The 21,009-nt window shown below is 49.7% G+C and overlaps 1 protein-coding gene across 2 annotated transcripts in view; it reads left to right on the top strand.

Moving 5' to 3' along the window:
• The first annotated feature begins 447 nt into the window (after positions 1-447).
• Znf395 (zinc finger protein 395) overlaps positions 448-21,009 on the top strand; it is a 40,634-nt gene continuing 20,072 nt past the window's right edge. The window contains exon 1 of one of the 2 annotated variants that reach the window (XM_028890015.2): positions 448-684. The gene's annotated coding sequence lies outside the window, so the exon portion shown is untranslated. The remainder of the gene's footprint in view (positions 685-21,009) is intronic. The other variant, XM_028890014.1, reaches the window with a different exon arrangement.

Here is a 21,009-nt window from a genome sequence, read left to right as displayed (position 1 = left end):
CTAGCCAAACTCCTGTCCCTGGCGCCCAGAGCTTCTGGCTTCCTTTCCCGCCCTGGGGCGCGCTGGAAAAACAACAGCCAGAAACTTTGGCTGGGTTTGCAGTTCAGTGAGGGGAAAAAAAAAAGCCAAAAAAAAAAAAAAAAAAAAAAAAAAAAAAAGGGGGGGGGGGGGGGGGGGGGGAGCAGATACTCTAGTTCGGTTCCGGACCGAGCTGAACGTTCCGATTTAGGGGTGGGGGCTGGGGGAGGGGGGGTCAGAACTCGGTCAGGTTCAAGTGCGCATGTGTGAAAGGAGTCGCTCCAGCATTTATTGAGCGCCCACTGTGTACCGCCAGCTAGGGGGTGTGCGGAGCGCGCGCGCTCGGGCGCGCGGCCGGGGCTGGGGGCGCGCGGGCCGTGCGCGCGCCTGGCCGGGGGTGTGTCCCCGCGTCTAGCTGGCTGGCTCGCGGGCCGACTGGCTGCGAGCGGCTCGGGTGCGCTCCCTTCCCGGGCGGGGGAATCCGGGCCGGGTTGTGGCCGCGGCCGCGTACGTGAGCGCAGTGTCCCGGAGAGGGAGGGCAGGCCGGCCAGGTGGGCGCGAAGGCGGCGACGGCGGGAGGCGGCGCAGTGCAGGGGCCGCGCCGGTGGCGGGCAGGGCCGCGGCCGCTGCAGGGAGCCGAGCTGTCCGGGCCAGTGGCCGGCCGAGGTGAGCTGCGCGCGGGACCTCGCGGGGGCTGCAGCCCGGGATTGGGGACGGCATCGGGCGGGGTGGGGGGGAAGCGGGGTGGGCAGGAGGCTCGCACGGGCCCGGGCGGGACCAGGACTGCTGCGGCGGTGGCGGGGTGGCTCGGTGGGGGTGGCCGCTCGCTTTCTCGCGCGTCGCCTTGTTTATGTCGCGGGTCCTACGGCCGGATCTCCCTCCCAACTTTGAGCAGTGGCCGGGAGTGGCCTCGCGGGCCCACACTGACCTGTTAACCTGCCCCCTTTCCGGCTGGGCCGTCAGCCCGGCGCTCCGCGCGCCCCTGCCCTCTCCAGATCCCGAGAGCGCGGTGCTGCGGGACTGGCCTCGCGACACACCCTCTCTCAACCCCCTTCTTGCGGCCCCCTTCGCCGCCCGCTTGGCTGTAAGCTTGCCGGGCTCATCCCGGGTCCCTCCCTAGCCGTGGCACTCTGGGCCTCTGGAGTGGCCGATGGGGGCCTAGAAGGGGAGTTTGTCATGGGCAGACAATTCCGAGGCAGGGTTGTTCCTTTCCTGCCTGGGAGCGAAGGCTCTGCGCCCTCACTTTAGGGCCCACTTGGAGGTCTAAAGAGACCCACCTGCCAGCAATCCTGCGCAAGCCCTGTTTTCCATCCCTCCCTTTCCTGTGGTTCTGGAGGACTTCCACTAGGCATGGGTTCCCATGATGCCAGGCCACGGCACAGGGGCTATCTACAGTCCTTCACTGCTTTCTTGACTCTCCCTTAAGAGAACGGTGTAAAGTGGGGCAGTTGGTTTCAGAGTGAGCGATCAACAGGTATTGTAGCCTGGGGACACCCTTCTAAGGGGCTGTGTAAACAGGGGTTCTTGCTTTGGAAGAATGGAGCAGAAGGAAATTGGTTAACCCACAGGTACCTCTGAGAACTTACTCTGTTCTCTTCCCACTGCCAAGCTTTCTGGGTGATGCTTAGAGGCACGTGAAAAGTCGAAGGTCTTAGGACGCTGCAAGACTAGAGATATGATTTAAGAGCTCAAGTTTAAATGAATGTGCTGTGGCTGCGAAGTTAATGTAAACGTTGGGGCACAGGAAACATGGCAGTTAAAGGTGGGGAGGGGCCCTCCGCACTCATTTTGGAATAATTTCCACCTGTGGACAAATTCCCTGGCAAGAGTCAAAAGTCAGAAGGAAGAGTTCATAGGTGACAGGCTTGCAAAAGCCTCTCCAGGGGCTTGGTTGTCTCACTGAGAAAGGCGACGGAAGATACACAAATAATTCCGTCCAGGGCTTACAGTCCCTTGGCGGACACAGGAAGACTTGAGCATGTGAAATAAGACTCCAGATGGGGCACAGTTAGTTGTCAACATGCCAGATGCAGAAATGGGTGCTGTTGGAGGTCAAGGGAAGGAGCTGGCAATCCGGACAGGGATTGCCAGGCCTGTGTTGTGTCCTTGCAGGATGAGACTCTGTGGAGATGGGACACCAAGTGGGGAATGAGTCTGGCTTTCTCCAGAGACCAGGAGATGGCCTTGGCTCTCTTGGAATGTTTCCTGAACAGTAAGACATACAGATAGATAGAGGGGGGGGGCAATGACTGAGATTGTGAAAGTCCTAGAAAGTCAGACTGAGGAGTTAGACTTTTATCCTGGGTGTATGGGGGGAGACGTTAGGCCGGGGAGGGATGTAAGGAGGGTGTTTGTAAAGATTTTTGAATCTGATGTCAGGAGACAGACCAGTAAGTAGCCTGTTGCATTTTTGGAGTGCTGTGGGTTTGGACTTGGCTTTATTGGAAGACTTTACTGTTGAAACAATCTGTTGACAGAGGCAGGGGGAAGAGAGGTGGGGGGATAGGAATTCATTCCTGGTGGAAGCTGATTACACACCAGGGCCTGGGAGTTGCTGAACTTGGTGAGCGGAATCGGAAATGTGTGTTCTGTAGAGAAGGTGATTGACACCTGGGCTCTAGAGAAGTCTCTTGTGTCTGCCAGGCTATCTGATGGAGGGATGCAGGTGATGGAGGGATGCAGGTGATGGGGGGATGCAGGTGCTGGAGGGATGCAGGTGCTGGAGGGATGCAGGTGATGGAGGGATGCAGGTGATGGAGGGCTGCAGGTGATGGAGGGCTGCAGGTGATGGAGGGCTGCAGGTGATGGAGGGATGCAGGTGATGGAGGGATGCAGGTGATGGAGGGATGCAGGTGATTGATGGAGGGATGCAGGTGCTGGCAAACTCTGGCTCTGATAGGTGGGAACCCTGGAGGGTAGTGGAGGGGGAGCTCGGGGAACAAGCGGGGAGTTGTCTTGGTCCTAAGGGGCATCATTCATGTGGAACTGAGGGTCTGACCCCCCGGGGCTTCTGTTTTGTGCTCCTTTGCCTTGACATTGCCTGGAGTTGACCCTGAAGGTGGAGGATCAGTGCTGGAGGGTGGGCTTCTAGGAAGAAGGGGCCATTTATTACAGCCAGGAGGGTGGGGTGAGAGGGAAGTGGAGCGGGCTTTGCTGAGGGAGTAAGTTACTAGGCTTCGGTGCTTGCTGAACTTTACTCTTGACAGAGATATTAAGGGAAGTCTCCTGCGCTGTTTGCGCAGGGGGAGGGACAAACAGCAAGACGACCCAAGGAGAGACAGAGGAATGTGGGGCCTTTTGTAGGGCCTGGCTTATCCTGGTCTCATCCAGTTACCCCTTCCCGGGATTCTGGAGACCAGGACAAGTCGAAGGGAGTTGGCACTCCCTTTCCTGAGCTCTAAATTCTGCTGTCTTTTTTTGCAAGAGTGACAGGGTGATTTGCTGGACAAATTCCCCAAGCCTCAGCTTGCAACATCTGCATTTGAAGGATGATTGCAAAAGGTTGTGGAGAGTGAGCTGGGACGGTCATTCAGTTGCTTATTTCTCTGAGATTCAGGATCAGTGAGCTGAGGGATAGGGACAGAGGCCATAAGACCACGTCCTCTCTTAACTTTTCTTCTGTCTTTGGTCCCTCCTCCCCCGTCCCCTCCCCTCTTCCTTTTTCTTCTCCCCTTCCTCTTTCTTCCTCTTTTCCTTTGTTCCTTCCCTCTGTCCACCCTTCTCTCCAATCCTTCTTGCTCCGTATAACTCAGGAGCCTTGGATTCCCTGCAGCCTCCTGCCTCGGCAGGCCTGAGCTTTCACAGATTTTTTTTTTTTTCCTTATAGTGACTATCAGACTATCAAAAAAAAAAATTAATTGTGCAGGGCAGACAGAAGTTGAGTTTTTTTGATTCATTGTAGGGCAGGGTTCATACGCAGTTGTGACCATGACCTACATTAGGAAATAAAGTCAAGGGCTGACAAGATGGCTCGGTGGGTAAGGGTGCGTGCCACCAAGCCTGGTGACCTGACTTCATTCCCAGAATTCAGCTGGTGGAAGGAGAGAATCGCTCCTGCAAGTGCAGGCACCGAGAGTCTCTCTCCCTCTCCTGACGTAGAATAACGAAAGGAAACATATGTTATATACCTAATCATGTATGGAAAAACTGAATATCCGTTTGTGAAGTCTTAGCCTCTTTTCTTGGTGCAGCCTTGGATTTGTTTTTTTTTTTTTTATAGTCTATTCTGTCTATTTTTTATTGTCTGTTCTGTTACTCGTTTCTCACCAAGTGGATCCAACCACTCTCCAGTAGATCATAACCCAGTCACAGTTTGAATGCACTGGGAGACTTTCACATTCCTCAGGTGTATATGAAGCTGCCTGTGTACAGAACTACACCTCCCGGGGCTGAAGGTAGCTGCAAGCCTAGCAGAGAGGTGTGTGTGGGGGGGTTTACAGTCTAGTGGGAGAGAGAGATAAGATATACCCCGGAGAAGGAGCAGAGCCGAGCGTTGAGGGCCAGGATGAAAAGTTGGTACTTGAAAGAGCTAGAGAAGTGGGCAGAGGAGGGAGGGCAGGGCAGTGGTGTGTGCTGATGGGACTGAGAAGGAAGGATTCTTTGGAATAATCAAGTCTGGGAGGATGTTTGGGGCATCTCAGTGCCGCATGGGGAAGGCACATAATGGGTGAGGGCGGGTGGGGACTAGGAATAGATACTGTGGTTGTGTGTGAGAGGGGACAGAAGGTTTTTGTGAAGAAGGACTGGAGAGGTGGTTTAGGGCATGTGTAGTGTCGGGCTTGTGCATGTGTGGCAGGTTAAACAACAGCAAAGTGCCAAAGGGGTTTTTGTTTGTTTGTATTTTTAGACAGGAGCTCACTAGGTAGCCCTGGCTAGCTTATAGACCAGGCTGGACCCTAACTCTGCAGAGGACTAAAGATGTGCACCACCATGCCTGAGCACCAAAGTTTTAAGAAATTGGGAGCAACCCAGAAAACCTCTGGATTTGGGGCTTTGAGGTGTCGAACATGGCTGCCTCTTCAGGTTGGGGGACGGCGGTCTGCTGAGTGCAAAAGAAAGGCTGTATAGTCCCCAGTTGTGGTGGTGTCGGTGTCCCCTGGTGCTTTGAACCAGTCACTCGACGTCTTTGCAGAGGCCTGTGGGCATTTGGCATCGGCACCTCAGATTTCAGGACCTTGAATGCCAAGGATACAGGGATGTATGTCATGGGCTCCGGCTGGCCACCGAAGGTTCTGGTAAGGGTGTGACATGGAGTCTGGGATATTTGTGTGCAGTGAATTTGTGTTATGCAAATCAGGGGCTGCTCTTGAGGAAGATGGAGTCTGGAAATATTTTTATATGGTCAGAACTGTGTGTGTGTGTGTGTGTGTGTGTGTGTGTGTGTGTGTGTACCTTTCCTGGAACTCACTCTGTAGCTCAGGCTAGCCTTGAACTTACAGAGATCCGCCTGCCTCTGCTTCCCGAGTGCTGGGAGTAAAGGTGTGCGCCACCACCGCTCAGCCAGAATTATACTTTTTAATGTATTTTTTATGTGTGAGTGTTTTGTCTGCATGTATATGGGTACACCACATGTGTGTAGTGTGTTCACATGGGTCAGAAGATACCAGATCTTTTGGCATGGAGTTAGGACTGGGAATCTCCATGTGGGTGCTGGGCCTGGAACCTGGGTCCTCTCTACAAGAGCAGCAAGTGCTCTTAACCATTGAGCCATCTTTCCAGCCCTAGAATTGTATTCCCTCTCCCCACCCTCTCTTGTTTTTTGAGACAGGGTTTCTCTGTGTAGATTTGGGCATCCTGGAACTTGCTTTGTAGACCAGGCTGGCTTCGAACTCACAGAGATCCACCCACCTGCCTCCCGAGGATGGGATTAAAGGTGTGCACCACCACCACTGCCTGGCTGGAATAATGGTATTCTTTAAGACAAACTTCCACTGGTTGAATTAGGGTAAGACTTGTTTCTCCGGATACCAGGGTCTCTCCAGCATCTTCACTGTGGGTTTTCGGCTCCTGTGCTTAGATGGTGACTCCAGGCATATCGTCTAAGAATGATGTCTGGTGATAACTTGTGAGATGTGAGTGAGTCACCACGTCCAATGCCATGAGAAAGTGGCTTCTCAGGTGCTGCGTCTCTGTGAGAGAGTACGGAGGGAGGGGTAAGAAGGGCCGAGGCACCTCTCTCTGGTTTCTTTACCCCTGGGGCGGCCCAGGATTCAGGGAGACCACAGAACAGCTGGTTGAAGTCTAGGTGGAAAAGGAAGTGACTCCAGAAGTACTAGCCTGATTTGGTGACCAGCAGAAGTAAGTTCAGGTTTTTGTAATCTAGCACATTCGAGTTTACTCTGAAGAATCCGTAGTCACCTGTGATTCAGAGGCATTCCCACATGAGCGACAGGTGGGAGGTGCTGACCACTAGTCACCTTGTTTGTGTATAAGTAGGACAAAATTCAGTTATTTAAAAAAATATTGTTTTGATAGCATAAAAAAAAAAAAAAAAAACAAAGGAGTTAGCAGCTAGGCTTGGTGGTTTATTCCTGTAATCCTAGCACTTAGGAGGGTGAGATAGGAGAATTGTAAGTTTGAGGCCAGCCTGAGCTACAGAGACTTTGAGGGGAAAAAAGTTTTTTTGTTTTGTTTGTTTAACTATATTCTGCTTAGAAAATGTGTCTATAGGATGCAGGGGTAGCCTGAAGTCAGCTGGGTCCTATCAAATAAATCCGTTTCCTGTTTTACATCATGGGTGAGGGGTAGCAGCTATACTAGATTTTGGCTTTAGTAAACGTTTTTAAAATTTATTTTTATTGTTTTTAATCCAGCGTATAGTGTGTTAGATACTATTATGCCATTTTTGAGCAAAGTGTGTTTTTGTGGCTCTCCTTTCCACGTCTCCTCACCCCTGCTACCCACCCTTCCTTTGTCGAATCCTCATTCTCCAAGATTACTCCCTCTCATGTCCCACGTGTCCTCGCCTCTCCCTCTCCATTTTTCCTCATCACCTAATACTGCCATCTCTAGGCTTCTTTTCTGGATTTTTAGACTCAATTAGTAAAGTGTTAAATCTTTTAAAAAAGACATAATTGTTCATATTAAGTCATAGGTGGTAAAGTGTGGTGGGCTGGGTAGTGTTATTAATTTAATTTGACAATCACATGCAAAAACTTAATTATTGGCACTGAGTCAGCCTCGAGGGAGCTCCAAAAGTAAGAGCTGTGTGAGTCTGCCTTTGATGTGTTCAACGTTCTTCCAGTGTTGGGGGGGTGTCGGTGTTGATCCAGTTTAAGAGTCACGGGGGTGGAAGGGACTGCGTATTTCACAGCAAATCAAGGTTCAGGATCATCTAGAACGAGGGTGATTTAGAGAGGAATTCAGTAATGAATAAATGTCAAGAGGGACTTTAAACATTTTGAACTGTGGGTTAGCAAGATGGATTAGAGGGAAAGACCTCGCTCTAGCCTAGAGAGTCTAACAGTGGACCCGTGCGAAGGAGGAAGGAGAGGGCTGATTTCTCATAGTTGTCCTCTTCACAAAGTGCTCCATCCACAGGCCATGGCTCACATTCGTGACCCACCAGGCATGCACATATGGTATAATACTGCTTGGAAAATTAGAACAAAATTGAACTGTGGTGTATTGAGATGTTTGTGCATTTTGATTGGAAGTTCCCCTTTGGAGGGTATAGCTGAGACTATATCCAAAATGTAGACGACGTTTTGTGCCCAGATTACCCAGAGACTGAAGAAAATATATAGTGAAAAATTATCTGGTTATGTAGCCCAAGATGGCCTCAAGCTCATAACTGCCCTCCTGCCTCTGCCTCCTAAATGGTGGGATTCCAAGCATGTGCAACTGTAAATTGTGATGATGGAATACTACAAGGTTACGGAAAGTAATGTTTAGGAATAGTTAAAAAAAATAACATTGAAGATGTTTCTGCTCAAAGGTTCATTCATAAGATGGAACTCAAATGTTTAATAAAAAGCAGTGGGTAGAAGATGAAGAATGTGATGTGCACTCATGACACGAATACCAATACACACTGATTCTGCCTAGGAAGTTGATAGGCTTTCAGGCCACCTCTCACTCCAAAGACTGGGTGAACAGATGGCAGTGAGCATGTAGGTAGTTTTTCCAGTTGGTAGGCCCAAGTCATTTCCAGCGGTGGACCTGACTGCCCGTGCGGTAGTGAGCTTCCCGGTGTTGGGGTGCATTCAAGTAGGATTCAAGCTATATCGATTGGGGATGTTTAGAAAAGAAGGGAGGGATCAGGCTGAGCTTGAGCCTGTTTGGATTTTTCAGTTATTCTGTGACTTGTCACAGCGGAAAGATGACATGGGATAGTGACTGTACCTCTTGAGCTGAGATCACTATGTAAGTTTCAAAGAAAGTTTCTTCTCTGTTGTTTTTTCACTCCTGGGGATGGAACCCGGGACCTCACATAAAGACAAGCGCAGAGCCACTGAGCCACATCCAGCCTTGTTCTAGCATTTGGAGATGGTTTAGGATTTGGTTTGTGGTTGTTGAAATTGAATTTGGTCCTCAAGAAAGGCAACGGAAGTGGGGGAGATGGCCGATCATCATGAGCACTCCACCCTCTACTCTGTTGATGTGTGTGTGTGTGTGTGTGTGTGTGTTTGCATGTATATGGGCATGCGTGTGTAAGCATGTATGTATGTAGAGGCAAGAAGTGGCCATCCGGTATCTTCTTAAGCCATTTTCCACATTAGCTAGTTATTGAGGCAGGGTCTCTGACAGGACCCAGAGCTCACTGACTAGCTAGTCTAGTTAGTGAGTTTGCCCTAGGGATCCTCTGTCTCTACTTCCTGAGTGCTAGAATTACAGGTGGCCAGCATGTTTGCCCAGATTTTATGTGGGTCTGAAGCCCAGCCCTCAAGACATGCTCTTTATCCACGGAGCTGTCTTCTCAACCTCTGTGTAGCAGGAATCTTAAAAGTTCTTATTAATAAAATCAAACCCGAGGCCAGTTATTGGGGTGAATATTGGAAGGTCAGAGAGACAGAACAAGCCACAGCTATCTCACCTCGCCGGATCCTCAGCTGGTCTTGTCTCCTCAGACTGGAGGCCTCTGAGTCCTCATCCGGAATGGGTCTCAGCTGAATTACTGCTCAAAAGCCTGAATGCCTAACCAGCCAAAATCTTCTAGTTTCTGGTCCTCACGCCTTATATATCTTTCTGCTTTCTACCACCACTCCCTGGGATTAAAGGCTGGCTTTCTGGGATTAAAGGTGTGTGTCACCATGCTTGGCTATTTCCAATGTGGCCTTGAACTCACAGAGATCCAGAGGGATTTCTATCTCTGGAATGCTAGGATTAAAGGTGTGAGTGCCACCATTTTCTAGCCTTTGTATTTAGTGGCTGTCTGTTCTCTGACCCCAGATAAATTTATTAGGGTACACAATATTTTGGGAAACACAATACCACCACACCTCTGGATTTTTTTTTTTTTTTTTTTTTTTTTTTTGAGAAAGGTCTTAATGTGAAACCTTAGTTGGCATGGAGCTCACTCTGTAGACCAGGCTGGTCTTGAACTCACAGAGATTCACCTGCCTCTGCCTCCCCAGTGCTGGGATTAGAGGAGTGGGACACCTTACCTGGCTTCCTTCTTTTCTTTTTTAAGTCACACTCTCACACTCCCAGCTACCTTCTTGCCTCAGTCTTAGAAGTACAGGTATGACCCACAACACCCAGCTCTGGATGTTTTGGGGTGACTTTTGCCGTTGTGGATGCTGCTTGGGTGAACTTGGAGCAGGGCACTTTCCGCTCCTTAGGGACTGTCGTGGTGGACCTTATCTTCCAGGACTATCACAAGCTGATTTCTGTCTCCATGCCATTCATGCTCCCATTTTAGCATTTGAAAAATTATTATTTGACAAGAAATGTTCATATGGGTAAGGTAATTTGGGAGCACATGTTTAATGCCTTGGGTTCCATCCCCAACATCACACACACACACAAATTACACGTTCGTCTAACTTTTCTCCATACCCACAAATGTGGACCAAAGAACCAGCTTCCAGCACCCAATGGCTGGCAGTTGAGACGTGTGTGAAATGATTAGGAAGAATCTGATCGTGCAGAACTGGAACAAGAATCTTTGTACTCTTGTTTGCTTTTGTTTGGACCCTGAGTCTTAGTATGTGTTTTTGATGGCTTTGAACTTGTGTCCCTCCTGTGTCTGTCTGCTGAGTTCTGGGATTATAGGCGTGGACTGACTAGCTGAGCCTGGCTGGGATTATAGGTGTGGACCACTGAGCCTGGCTGTTGCTCATGTGAGATGACGGACCAGTTGGCCTCAGTTTCCATGTTGTTTGTGCTTTATGTGGTGTCTGTACTTGCCTGGGTGCTGGAAGCTGGTTCTTTGGTCCACATTTGTGGGTATGGAGAAACGTTAGACGAACGTGTAATTTTTGTGTGTGTGATGTTGGGGATGGAACCCAAAGGCATTAAACATGCTACATAAGGGCTACATTCTTAGTCGTTGTGTGTGTGTGTGTGTGTGTGTGTGAGAGAGAGAGAGAGAGAGAGAGAGAGAGAGAGAGCGAGAGAGCGATCAGACCCATAAGACAACCTCAGGTGTTGTTCCTCGGGTATTGTCCCTTTTTTTTTTTTTTTTTTTTTTTTTTAAACTTCTGGAAACAGGGTCTCCTTGGCCTGGAACTTGCCAGAGATCTGCCTGTCTGTAAGTACAGAATGCTTGGCTTTAAAAATTTGTTTTTGTTTTTGTTTTTTTTAATGTGGATTGTGGGGATCAAACTCAGGCCCTGACCTATCATCTTCCCAGCCACTCAGTCTTTGCCTTTGCTGGACACAGAGTATGGAGTTGCAGTTGGCCTGAGATATCTCACTTTGTATCCCAGGCTGACCTTGAACACCCCAGCTTCTTGCCTCAGCCTCTCAGGTGCTGGGGTTGCAGATGTGGATAGTCATACCCAGGTACTTTTTCCCCCTTTAACAGCGAACTGGTAAGAGTCAGCAGTTGTCGGTTTTATTTTGTTCTCTGAGTACTGGGAAGTCATAAAACTCTTGGTTAAAAACAGCCAGCCAGTGGCTAAATGCAGTCAGTAATAAAACTTTCCTTTCTAGCTGGAGAGATGGCTCAGTGGTTAAGAACACTGGCTGCTCTTCCAAAGGTTCTGAGTTCAATTCCCAGCAACCACATGGTGACTCACAACCATCTATAATGAGATCTGGTGCCTTCTTCTCCTTCTTCTGTCTGGCAGGCAAACACACAGATAGAACACTGTATACTTGATAAATAAATCTTTTTTTTTTTTTTGATAAATCTTAAAAAAAACAAAAAAAAACTTTCCTCTTTCTGGTTTTTTTTTTTTTTTTTTTTTGGTTTTTCGAGACAGGGTTTCTCTGTGTAGCTTTGCGCCTTTCCTGGAACTCGCTTTGGAGACCAGGCTGGCCTCGAACTCACAGAGATCCACCTGGCTCTGCCTCCCAAGTGCTGGGATTAAAGGCGTGCGCCGCCGCCGCCGCCGCCGCCGCCGCGCCGCCGCCGCCGCCGCCGCCGCCGCCGCCGCCGCCGCCGCCGCCGCCGCCGCCGCCGCCGCCGCCGCCGCCGCCGCCACCGCCGCCACCACCACCTGGCCTGTTTTTTGTTTTTTTAAAGATGTATTGATTTTTTGTTTTGTTTTGTTTTGTTTTTTGAGACAGGGTTTCTCTGTGTAGCTTTGCACCTTTCCTGGAACTCACTTGGTAGCCCAGGCTGGCCTCGAACTCACAAAGATCCGACTGCCTCTGCCTCCCGAGTGCTGGGATTAAAGGTGTGTGCCACCACCACCCGGGGAAATTTATTGATTTTTATGTGTATGAGTTTTGCCTGAATGTATATGTCTGTGCACCGTGTGTGTGTGTGTGTGTGTGTGTGTGTGTGTGTGTCTGTGTGTGTGTGTGTCTGTGTGTGTGTCTGTGTGTGTGTGTGTGTCTGTGTGTGTGTGTGTCTGGTGCCTGTGGAGGCCAGAAGGGGGCGTCGGGTCTCCAGGTGCTGGAGTTACAGGATAGTTTTGAGCCGCCATGTGGGTGCTGGGAACCTGAGTCCTCTGCAAGAGCAGAAAGTGCTCCTAGCCCCTAAGCCATCTCTCTGGCTCCTGGTCATCTATTTTTATGTGACTGCCACTGTGCTGTGCATGCACCTTATATTTCAACAGATGTTTCCAGTGTCCTGTGAAACAGTTCAGAGTCCTGTTGTTCAGCTGTGTTTGAATTTTTTTGTTGTTGTTGTTAAACAAGGGGTCTCTCCACATAGTCCTGGCTGTCCTGAAACTCACTATGTAGACCAAGCTGGCCTTGAACTCACGGAGATCCATTTAACCCTGCCTCTTGAGTAGAATTAAAGGTGTGTGCCACCTCAGCTGAGTTTTGTTTGTTTTGTTTTTATTTTTTGGTATAATTAAATGCAGTGGAATTTTCAGATCTCAGTGTTCTTTAATCAGTTTTGACAAAAACATCTTTTACCCCAGAATTTGTGTGTGTGTATGGGTGTGTGTGTGTGTTACTATTTTAAGGTAATCCTTAATTCTCATTCTAATGAAAGTACCATAAGTTTGATTTCTATTACTGTAGGTTAGTTTTACTTAGTTCTTAGTTTTGTGTGTTCTTGAGGATTCAGTAAGTGGTATCTGAAGATGAGGAGGTTATAAGTGTGTGTGTGTGTGTGTGTGTGTGTGTGTGTGTGTGTGTGTAAATAACACTGCCCGGGGCTGAGGATGTTAATCACTGGGGTGAGATTTTCTAGCATGCATAAGGCTCTGGGTTGGATCCCCCTGTATGATGGTCAATCAGTTAATCATTCAGTTTCCAGTAAGTTGTAATGCTGTAGTGTTTTTCTTACGGGTTGTTTAGGTTCTTCCTCTTCACTAGCCCAAGGGATCTAGACTGATTCCCAGCTGGAAGAGTCAGAGGAAGCGTGATGTGGGCGGGAACTGTCTCATTGCTGTGTGCGTGCGTTCCGTGTGCCTGCCTGTGTGCCTAGGGTGTGTTTTAGCTTGCTGAGTTGGAGCCCTGCAGGATGGGTTAGATAGAACTGGAGTGGCTCCAGGGAGGTCCCTTTGGATTACCAAAGTCCCCATGACATACTCCCCCCACCCCCACCCCCACCCCCGCTGACATAAAATTTAACCATCTGCAGAGTTTCCACAGAGTTAACTTGAGTTGTGCCTGTGAGACTGAAATAAGATCCGAGTTGCAAAACGAGCTGCTGGCTTGCAGCGCACGCAGTCTGTGCACGGCAGAGCTTGTGGCCTTCTGGGCAGGCAGGGGCCGGATTCCAGTGGAAATCACTCACAGCTAAACACGCTGTTAAAATGTATTGAGCAGGGCCCCAGTCTCTCCTTTAAAAAAAAATTAAACGAGTGAGAGTTTCATTGCGTAAATAATATATGAACATACTCTCTATAAGGGAAGGAAAACTCAGACTTAAAGCAGGGGGAAAATGACTTCCTTGACAACCCTCCTAATCCTAGTTTTTTTCCCCCCAGAGGTTAACCACTGTCCTAGGGTTGTTGGTATTCTTTGGATGCTTTGCATACTTATAGCTGTGCCTCTAGGATTTAAGAGTCAAATGCACCGTATAGCATGTGGGTATACCTTACCGGCATGTCTTGTCGGTGTGTGTGAAAGTGGCCTTGAATTATTTCCTGCTTAGGTTTAGAAGGGTGAACAGTTGTTTCATTCTTTCCTAATTGATGCGCACAGGAGTTACTTCTCATCTTTTTCTGTTACCAGTGTCAGTAGAGAAAACATTGTTGCAGCCTTTGCGGCCCTTGGGAAGCTTCTCCCTTAGGCACTGGAGAGTTGGAGTTCTTGGGTGGTAGGGTAAGGCAGCGATTCTACATCCTGATAAGACATGGGATAGGGGGGTACTTCTGAATTTAGAAGGGTGCTTGCATTGTGCTTTGAGAGCAGGATTTAGGATTTAGTGCAAGGTGTGTGTTCTCTGGATCTCATTGGCCATGCAGGCCAAGCGATGGTAAGTGAGAAAGGCTGGTGTTGAGAAAGGCCCCTTTGGGCCGGGTAGTTGATGTCTGGTCCCATGCCCTGAGGACTTTGGTCTGTATGTTGATAGTGCTTGTGTGAAGAGTCACAGGGTGGATGAGCAGTACCGTGGACCCAGAATGGACAATTCTAAGCTCTCTAGTCTTTGACCGGAGACTCAACTCACCTGTGGGTCTTCTCCTTGTCCTCTTTAGAATACAAAGCATACCTTCACTGTTCAAGCTTGGGTGGGGCACTGGGAAGTGTTTTTAGTGGTCTTCTAGTGTCTAGACCCCTGCCACGTGGTGGTTTATGTTAGAGAAAGGAAGCGCGTGTCTTTCTCCTCTTTGCACTGCGGCCATGGATGCCTGCCCTCTGCAGAACTCCTAGAAGGCAAGTGTGTTAATTAGGTCCCAGTGATGGACTTTGGAGCCAAAGTAGCAATGGAGAGTGTGTCTGGCCATGTTCCTGTCTCAAGGCTGGCAGTGTGCTGATATGACCGGTGACCCATACAAAAACCCTTTGTGGTCTGCAGGAGTTCCTGGGCCCTGCCTTCAGATCCTTCCACAGGTGGTGAAGGCCGTTTCTGTGGGGACCCTGGGACCCCTAGTCTTGCATTTGTGCAAACCTAGGAAAGCATTCCCATTCTTGCTTGGGGTCCTCAGAGGGCGCCTTTCCTTCTGGTCTCTTACAGGTGTCTGCAGGCCCTACCTTTCCTGTCCTTTCAGGACTTGAGGCAGGATCAGCCACGCCCTCGCCCCTCCCACTTGCTAGTTTTTCCCAGAATCCTCTTGGCTTTGACCCCTTCAGTCTTCCCAGTCCACCACAGAGCTAATTTACAAGTGTCTTTTTGTCAGGGGAGTGGCCTCTGTTCCCAGGGTGGATAGCCTTTTAAGTTTATGGGGGTTGTGTCCTTTCTTTTCTTTCTTCCTGTTTTTTTTTTTTTTTAATTAGTTAACTTTTTTATTTGCACTACATTAGGCAGAGTGAATGTCTTTATAAAAAAGGTTTATTTGTCTTGAAAAACCAAGGGGAAAAAAAGAGGACTGACTTGTGTGGATGTGTCTTCCAAGTGTGAGCATGGGCCCATGGAGGCCAGAAGAAGGGATTGGAGCCTTTGAGGCCGAAGCTAGAGTTCTAGGTAGTCATGAGCTGCCCCAATGGGATCTGGGAACTGAACTCAGGTCTTCTGGAAGACTAGCAAGCTCTCTTATTTGCTAAGCTATCTTATTTTTTTTGGTTTTTCGAGACAGGGTTTCTCTGTGTAGTTTTGGTGCCTGTCCTGGATCTCGCTCTATAGACCAGGATGGCCTTGAACTCACAGAGATCCACCTGGCTCTGCCTCCTGAGTGCTGGGATTAAAGGCATGTCCCACCACCGCCTGGCTTTTTTTTTTTTTTTTTTTTTTTTTTTTTTTTTAAAGATTTATTTATTTATTATGTATACAGTGTCTGCATGCATGCCTGCAGGCCAGTATTTATTATGTATACAGTGTTCTGCCATACACCAGAAGAGGGCACCCGATCTCATTACAGATGGTTGTGAGCCACCTTGTGGGTGCTGGGAATTGCACTCAGAACCTCTGGAAGAGCAGTCAGTGTTCTCAACCTCTGATCTGCCTCTCCAGCCCATGAGCCATCTTTCCAGCCCCCTGGATCATTGTTGTTTTGTTTTGTTGAGATGAGATCTTACTATGTGAGCCAAAGTCATCCTTGAACTCTTGACCTCCTCAGCCTCCCACGTGCTTGGTTACAGGTGTGTGCCCAGCATAGGATGCTTTTTTGCTTTTGGCCTTCGTGGCTTCGTGGAATTTCATAGAACATCAGTCTGATCCACAAAGACGTACATGTCCTTGTCTGCGAATGTCACTCACTGCACTGGCGAGATTTTGATTTTTTTTTTTTATTTTTTGAGATGCCCTCCACTGCCCTTGTCAGTGGTGAATTCTGTTTTCCTCTTCTAAATTTTGGTGATTATTTATTGCGTGTGGAGAGGGTGTGGAGAGCACATGTGTGCAATGGTGCATGAGTAGAGGTCAGTGGACAGCCTGTAGGAGTTCGTCCTCTCTCTCCACCATGTTGTCTGGCTCTCTCCACTCAGGTTGTCTGGCTCACTTGGTGGCCAGCGCCTTTACCTGCTGAGCCATCTCACTGGGCCAGTATTACAGTTTATTGTTTTCTCCACTGTAGGACTACCTTATAATCTGCCTGTGAATTTGCCTCTTCACCACTGCCTACAGTTTGATGTCTATTATTTGGCCCTTGCATTGGGGATTGAATTTAGGACCTCCTGTATGCTAGCCAAGTTCTGTGTCGTAGACCTGATACAGACTTGCTCAACCCCATTTCTTTCGTTAGAAGCCTCTTTTGGGGGGATGGTAGGAACACGAAGACCCTTGACTCTCCAGAACCCACATACAGGGGGTGCGGTAACCCGTCTACAATCCCAGTCCTTCTCTGGTGGGCTGGTAGACGGTGACAGGAGAGTGCCTGAAGCTTGTGGGCCAGCCAGCCTGGTGTTTGCAGGTCACAGCAAACCAGGTGGAGGAGGGCAAGGGGCTGACTTCCCAGGTCGTCCTCTGATCCCCACGTGTGCCCTGTAGCATGTATGTGTATCTACTCATTAGTGCACAGACATCACACACACACACACACACACACACACACACACACACCCTTTTTTTCATTCTGTTAAGAAGATCTTTTTCTTTATTTTTAATGGACCAACAGAATTAGACCTATTTTTAGATGGGGGCAGTGTGTGCCTGTTGCACGGCTGAGCTCTTCTCTGTGACACATACTTTTTCATTATTATCTCTCTCAGACCTGCGGAATCAATAGCCAGGCCAACCCCCCCCCCCCCGCCCCCCCCATGTGTGCGAGTGTGTGATGTGTATATGTGTTTGCTTGTGTATGGGTGTGCGTGCTTGTGATGCCTGTGTGCGAGTGTGTGGTGTGTATATGTGTTTGCTTGTGTATGGGTGTGCAAGTGTGTGATGTGTGTATGTGTTTGCTTGTGTATGGGTGTGCGTGCTTGTGATGCCTGTGTTTGTGGAGACCCGACGTTGGGAGCCTTTCTTTCTTCCTTCCTTGCTCTCCTCCTTACTCATCTAGGCAGGGTCACCACTGAACCTACAGCTAGCTAGCCGATAACCCCAAGTCCAGCTAGCTGGATTTACAAGTGGGCTGCCATGTCTAGCTGGCATTTACATTGGCTCAGGGATCCAAAGTTGGATCCTTACAAGTTGCACTGTGAGCACTTTATTTACTGAACCATTTCCCCAGGCCCTAAGGCATTTTTGAAAAACAAACAGAATAACTCCAACACATTATTGTCTCATCAAAGCCTCATATCGGTGGTGGTGGTGGTGGTGGTGGTGCACGCCTTTAATCCCAGCACTTGGGAGGCAAAGGCAGGCGGATCTCTGAGTTTGAGGCCAGCCTAGTAGTCTACGGAGTGAGTTCCAGGACAGCCAGGGCTATATAGAGAAATCCTGTCTTGAAAAACCAAAACCAACCAACCAGACAAAAGCTTCGAATTGTCCTGTAGGATAGAAACTGGCGTGTGTGTGTGTACCATTTTACAGGTGTAGTAACTGAGAAATAAAACAAAAGAAGCTTTTTCCCCCTGAGGTCACATAGTTGGGAAGTCTGAACTCATTTGCTGGCAGCCCGGGGATTTTGGATTGTGCCTTCTCTGTGGGTGGCCCCAGTGTGTGTGTGTGTGTGGGGGGGGGAAGCCCCTTCCTGGATCGCTGCCCCAGGGCCCATTTCCCCTTTCCTGCCACAACTACCAGTGCCACTTTGACCTCGATGTGACTTAAGATCTTTAACAAGGAGCCTGAAGAGTCATCCAGCCTAGCCGGCCCTTCACTCGTGCGTGACCATCCTGGCTGTACTGAGGAGAGTGCGGGCCTTTGGGACTCAGATCATCCTCTGGGCGCCCAGCTGAGTTCTGTCATTTCTGTTTCTGTGGTTCTGGACAATTGCTCAACCTCCCTGGGACTCAGTTCGCTTATCTGGAAAATGGGGATGACCAGAGTGCTTATCTTGTGAGTTCTTTGGGAGGATTAAATGAAGTACGGGTTGTGAAATGCCTTGTAAGCGACTGGTGCTCAGGTATTTGATCAGCACGGCTATTGGACTGGTCCGGAAAGGCTCTGGCTTGTGTGTCAAGTTTCCTATTCTGCGATGGCCTGTTTTTTTGCTCTAACCAACCGTTCTAATGAAGGAGACATGAGCAGCTGTCCTCTGGGATCATAGATGTGTGTGCGCCTCTACTCGGGGCGGGCCACACATTTCTTTTCAAGGCAGGATTGGAACCTCCGACTTCGCGTTGTCTTTAGGAGCGAGGCCCTGGTGTAGCTAAGTCAGCAGATGGTTGGGGCTGGGCCTTTGCTCTGTGGTGCCCCTGTCCCCAGGTTTCTGGTGAGTCAGTGCTTAAGCGCGTCTTAGCACCAGTGTGGGCCGGATCTGCTCCACGAGGCCGGCCAAGCCACACCCCAGGGAAATTTGGCAGTCAGCCTTGAACACCCTGGGCAGGGCCCCAAGACAGATGTAGGCACAGGGGAGCTGAGCAGGGGAGCAACCCATGGCTGAAGAGAGGTGACAGGCGGCTGGTCATGTGGAAGACAGGTGGGACCTCGCTCCGGACTCCCTGAATGTCTAGGTTGGCACTGAGCGTGGTCTGAGTGCTGAACCCAGGGGGTGTGTTGGCCAGGAGGCCTCTAACAGCAAGAGGTTGGATTTCTTTTCCCCCCATCTTGCTGAAGTCAGCTTTGTTGGGATTTCAGTTAATTAGTGGCTCATCCATTGTAGGCCTCTGGATTCCCTTGAGAGTGGGTAGTCGTATTTCAGGTTCTGGTACGGTACCTTGGTGCGGTGCCAGTTCCTAGATGGCTGCTGGATGGACATGGCTGCTCAGGGCTGAGAGTCACTGGCTGTGTTCTATAGCCTGGACCTAACGGCAGCGACAGGAACATGTTCCTTCTGGATCTGGGGCAGTGTGCTGGCAGGCTCAGCGCGGCGGATGCATTCTCGCCTCCACAGGTGAGGTGAGGAGCTGCAGGCTCTAAGGTGGTGCCTGCTGGTGGCTTCTGGAGTGGACATGGATTCCTGAGGGGTGCTTGTACGGTGCCTTGATTTCCATCCCCACTGTAAATCTGGCCCTCCAGCCTGGTGCCTGAATTGGTGGTGCATTCACTGGCCACCCGGAGCTCTGGGTGCCCTGGTTCTCCACCACAGGGAAGTGGCAGGGCTGCTGGATGACCTATTGATTCCAGCCAGGGTCATCTCCAGGTACTGGGCTCTTCCTCCAACCCCTCCGCTGCTTGTTTATTTGGCCCTGTCTGGAAATGTGGTACTTCACAGGAGTGACGTCAGAATCCTGCAGCCTCCTCCCCTAATGGGTTCACGGTCATCAACCCTTCCCATTCATTTGGCATCACAAGGGTCTGAGGTTAATTCATTCAAATGATGGCCCAGTTCCCAAGTAGGTTTGCTTTAACCGCGAAAAAAATCCGTGAATTCTATAGCCCATGCCCCGCCTCCTTCTTCAAGGAGTCAAACATCACCCTGACTGAGCGTCAGGAGGGGACCTTGGTGCTGTTAACACCTAGCTTCCCTTCCTAGTAGGCGCCAGTGGCTTGTTAGGTTTTTAGGGCTCTCGTGTCTCTGCTGTATGTTTTGGGGTGCCCATCTTGCCAGCCCTGCCTGTCAGTCCTGCAAGTGTTTCAAGTAGACCCTTCTTCCTGGAGAAGGGAGAACCAGACCAGGAGGAGCCAGGGAAGCTGTAAATGCAACTCCACCCTCCCACCCCCCTACCCTGCCCACCCCCCCACCTGACTTCCGCCGCCGATAGTGTGAGGAACCTTGTTTTCTCAGACATAAAAACAGGGGTACTATTTGTCCCTTCATATCAAAAGTTATTTTACAAATAAATTGTTTTATATTTGTGTGTGTGTGTGTGTGTGCGCGTGTGGAGTATGGTCAGAGAACAGCTTGCAAGAGTTGGTTCCAGCCTCCCGTCACGTGGGTCCCAGTGATTGAATTCAGGTTGCCAGGCAACCGGACAGGCACCTTTACCCCTGAGCCATCCTCCGTAGTTTACTGAGTTGTTGGGGTGGGGTAGGGGGTCAGGAGAGTAAAGCAGCCGGGAAAATGTCCGTTCAGTTGAGAGGAGACAAGGAGCCACCTGAGTGTTCCTCCTCCGTTTACTGAGCTCCAGCACCAGGCTCCCAAACTTACCCTGAAAAGCCACAGAACCTTCCATGTCTGGGGCCTGTCTCCCTGGGGAAACTCGGCTCCTAGTCCCCTCCCACGAGACCAGGCTCTGGGGAGAATGCCAAGTCAGCACTTCTTTATCTCCCTGCCTCCTTCGGGGAGGCTCACGGAGGAGTTTCAGCCCAGTTTCAGTCAGGTTTAACCATGCCATTCCCTCTCTGGTTTTTCATTTATTTGCGAGTTGAAACAGGGTCTTACCATGTTGCCCAGGCTCTTCTCCTAGGTTCTAAAGGTCCGTGTGCTTCTCTCTCCCCAGTACACAAGACTATAGGAATTGCAGGTGTGCACTGCCTGGTGTGTGTGTGTGTGTGTGTGTGTGTGTGTGTGTGTGTGTGTGCTTGCATGTGTTTACAGAGCTAGGAATTGAAGCCAGGGCTTTGGCGCATATTAGGCAAGGACTCTCCTCCTGGGTACCCCCAACCTTTTTAAAAGGTCTTTAGTGAAACTGAGTCTCACTAAGTTTTCCAGACTTACCTTGAACTTACTCTGTAGCCTAGACAGACCTTGAACCTGTGATCCTCTTGAATCTACTTCCTGACTAGCTTGGATCACAGCCCTGTACCTGTCCCAGTGCCTGTTTTTATGAAAACAGTCTAAGAACTGAGTTTGAGTGCTATTTAAGACCCTGCCTTGTGTTGGAGAGATGACTCGGTGGTTAAGGGCACTTGTTGTTCTTGCAGAGAACCTGGGTTCAGTTCTAGGGGATCTGATACTC

Source organism: Peromyscus leucopus, chromosome 9, assembly GCF_004664715.2.
Source record: "Peromyscus leucopus breed LL Stock chromosome 9, UCI_PerLeu_2.1, whole genome shotgun sequence".
Lineage (NCBI taxonomy): Eukaryota > Metazoa > Chordata > Mammalia > Rodentia > Cricetidae > Peromyscus > Peromyscus leucopus.
This window is presented reverse-complemented; position numbering and strand designations above follow the sequence as displayed.